At 40.4% G+C, this 3724-nt stretch overlaps 1 long non-coding RNA gene across 1 annotated transcript; it reads left to right on the top strand.

Annotated features, from left to right (window-relative positions):
* Positions 1–365: 365 nt before the first annotated feature.
* LOC137141799 (uncharacterized) lies at positions 366–2172 on the top strand. Its single transcript, XR_010916740.1, has 2 exons — positions 366–519; positions 1782–2172. It is a non-coding gene; the product is annotated as an uncharacterized lncRNA (long non-coding RNA).
* Positions 2173–3724: the final 1552 nt, after the last annotated feature.

Below are 3724 nucleotides of genomic sequence, written 5' to 3'. Positions count from 1 at the left end.
AAACCCTACAGATCAAAATCAATATTTTGAATTGTACCAGAAAAAAATCCAACAAATGGAAGCCAATGCAGACTATGCCACCCCAATATTACATACTTTTTGGTAGAAGCATTGCTGCATAGTTAAGCCTCCCCACCACCTTCTGCAGTAGGTGAAGTGTCTAAATACTTTTCAGGTTTATACCCGTGGAGAGAGTGTCTTGCAACAATCTAATCTAGAGATGACTGTAACTTGGGCTGCAGAGACTGGGACTAAGACAGCCCTGATTACAAGATGAGTTCCACCTGAGGGGAATCAGGTAATTAAATATGAAAGCTCCAAGGTGTGTGCGGCTGAGCAAAGTAGCTGAGATTGCCAGAGGCAGTAATTTAGGGAATCCCAGACAGGAACCTGTGTGGAATTGGAACTGATGAAGGACTTTGTTTTTGTTTTGTGACTTTTGAATTCTGGTTTGGACAAGTTCTAGTGCTAGCCTGCTGAACTAAAGGATTTTGGGCTAATAAGGTGACTGGAAACCTTGTGAGTTCTTAGAGAAGCCCTGGTGAAGGGGAAATAGAAGCAGGTAGTGGCCATTGTGTTATTATAGTCACAAAGGATAGGAACTAATTATGAGGTTGTATATTGAAGAGGGAACTTCACAGCACCTCGCCGTATGTGGATTGCAAAAAAGCTTTTTTGGCTTCTAAAAGTAGCTGGGGTCCAATAGGCTGCCCAGCTTAGACATTTTAATAACCAAAGTAAGGTGGTCTGCATCAAGTACCTTAAATACTCTAGATGCTTTCTTTGCATCAGCAGCATCACCTCTGTCTTCTCTGGGTTGAGTAATAGCCAAATAGACATAATTCTTTGCAGATCCTGGCTTTCTCATTACCTAGTCTTGTTTGCTTAAAGAGAGCAAGCGAGAGAAAGTGTCCGACCCTCTGCTGAAGCCAGTGGAGTTATGCCAATAGGTAATTTGGCCCATAACTCCTACAGAAAAATATTATGATTTCTACTCTTCCCTTTCGTTAGAAGAAAAAGTAAAGTAGTGTCTTCAACCTGTTGGCATATTTTGCCTTGGAGATGTTTATGCCTTCAGTAAGGGATGTTTGTGTGTTAGAATTACTTTTTACATTGTGCTTCAGAATTTGATGACTCCAAGTGATCTTGCTATTGATTCAATATTAGGGAAACAAAGAATTATTAAGAGATAACCTGTTGTGTATATTTTTGCTCTGTTCATATAAACTACTGGAGCAAGATCAATTTACTCTCTGGTTGAATTGCTCTTCTTGTGGGCATCTAAGGCATACGTTATAGAGCAGCTTCCAAGAAACAAATTTATTTTCTAAAATGATGGTCTTTATTGGCAACCTCTAGTTCTTTTAATTTTACAGTTGGTTTGCCAGTTATTATCTTTGTTTTCATGAAGCATGAGAAAAATGCTAGAACAGTTAAATGCGCTTACCATATAGTTTATGAATTAGTAGCTCCTTCAAACTGGCAGCAGATGTGGAAGGAAACTGCACCGTCAGTCCTCCTATGCTTCCTCCCCTGGAACAATGGAAAATAATTTGTGTGGCGTACATTACCAATTTGCTATCAAAGTGTTACATATACATGACCTAATCGTATAAAATATTCCCTCTTATATCTGACCCCCGCACATCAGCTGTGACAAATCAGAGAAAGTTGAAAGTTATGGTGGGGAAAAAAAAAGTTAAAATCCTTTTGGTGCAGCTCGTGCCCGTTATGCATTTGAAGAAACGTGCATTTTAAAGGACTCATAGCTCTCTTTTCAGATTTTTTATGTACAGGATGGTGGAAATTGGCATTAGTGATTAAGTGAGACTCTCTGTCTCTCTGACTGTTTCTTCAAGTCCAGTTTGGAACCTCTCATTACACTGCAAGAATCCATTAAAACAGAAACAAGGTTATTCCATGAAATGTTTTTGTGACTAAAGAGGACGTCCCGCTCTTTAATCAGTGACAGAACATCTACTCTGACAAGACTGAGTGACAGAGTGAGCTCTGCTAACACCTTTGCAACTGAAGGGGAATATCTCTTACAAGGACAGACAATATTCTCATTAAATTGCCATTGGTTGATTCATCAATACTCCACTGGAAATAATTATTCTGTATATGGTTGATGTAAACGTCTATGTCAAATGAAACCTTGTTTTGTATTTTGCGGATGTCTGATCCATGATAATTTGACTAATGCCTTCAGGTCATGAGACAGCTGTCTGCTCCCTTCAGTTATGACCGAGGCTCTGGTGAAAGTATGAGAGAGCTGAGGGTGAGGAAAAACCCTCTTAAAGTGAAACTTACAATGTTAGTAGGGTGAATCGTTTGCCTTCTTCCTCCTTTGTAGGAACTTCAGGCTTAGATTGGGTAAGTTAAGAATAGCTCCATGTCAATGGAGTCACACCAGTATAAGTGAGAGTCCAGCAGGTATGCTTTCCCACGAGGGGCTGGATATCCACCACGGGAGAGTCATCACAAAAATACCTGTCTTGATTTGATACATACGCATATAGGGTTAGATGCTGACTTTAGGCACAGCTCTGAGCAATGGGTGGGACTTCAGGAGCACCACCCCAGGAGGCACTGTAACTCACAGACATCCTTCTGAGTTGCAATTTATCACCCCCCCCCCTGCTCCAGGGAGGGAGGGGTAATATTTGACTGCTGACCTCTACCAGTAGTAACTTATTACTCACCCCATGCCAGCTCAATATTCTGACCAGCAAGGCTCCACTCATTCCATGTCTTTCCCCGTCCCCTTGCCTGGGGAGGAGTAAACAAATGAGATTTCTCTCACCTCTGTGTGCATGGAGTCAAGATCTGAGAAGTCCCCAGAGTTGTGCTCTGGGAATTCTTACTCTTTCTTGGTCCCTTGGCTGTGCGCATAGTCTGAGGACTTGTCTACACAGTGGGGTAATGTGCTCTGTGGACAGGTGCTTTCTAAAGTGTATTAATGTGCTGCACATTAATTGGTCTGCGTAGACCCTGCTTGTGTGCTTTAATATCATGCTTTTTGAAACTATACTACATTGAAGCACAGTGGACAACTTTTAATGTACCCTATCAGGGTCTACATGCAGCAATGAATAAGCAACATTTTAGCCCACTTTAGAAATCACACTCCTGTAGAGCACATTACTCCACCATGTAGACAAGTCCTGAGACACAGTCTTGTCTATACTATACAAAAAACTTGATTTTTAATCACCGTGTTTTGTCTCTAAGTCTGTGATATGGTTACCATGGGGAAAAAGAAGAGGAGAGAGTTTCAAACTTTATAAAATGAACTTGCTTGCTGTTCCCTCTTTTTTTCCCCCCCTTTTTTTATCCCAATGATGAGATTTCCCCTGGAAAATTAGATTGACACAATCCACAGGCTGAGTTAGTCACTTGGCCACTAGTAATTAGAGCTGTTTGGACTCTGGTGACAATTTTTCATTTTTTCTTTTAAATTCCCCCACTTCCCCCCCCCAAAAAAAAAGTTTTTGTTTTTACATACTCTACTACTAACAGGTTTAAGATCCCATAACCTTTCTGAACTAGGCTAGATAGCTTTATATCATGACTTGGTACCATACAACATTTTGATTAAAAAAAAAAAAAAACCCAAAACTAGAATGATATAATGTTAGCATGACACACATTAAATGTATTGAAAATGTAACTGTAAATAGGGAATCATGATCGAGTAGGTATATTTCCAGTGGGGTCCGGC

This window comes from Emydura macquarii, unplaced genomic scaffold (assembly GCF_026122565.2).
Source record: "Emydura macquarii macquarii isolate MOO-44397 ecotype Brisbane River unplaced genomic scaffold, CSIRO-AGI_Emac_v2 contig_3114, whole genome shotgun sequence".
Lineage (NCBI taxonomy): Eukaryota > Metazoa > Chordata > Testudines > Chelidae > Emydura > Emydura macquarii.
The sequence above is the reverse complement of the archived record's forward strand: the minus strand, read 5'-3'. Positions and strand labels throughout refer to the sequence as shown.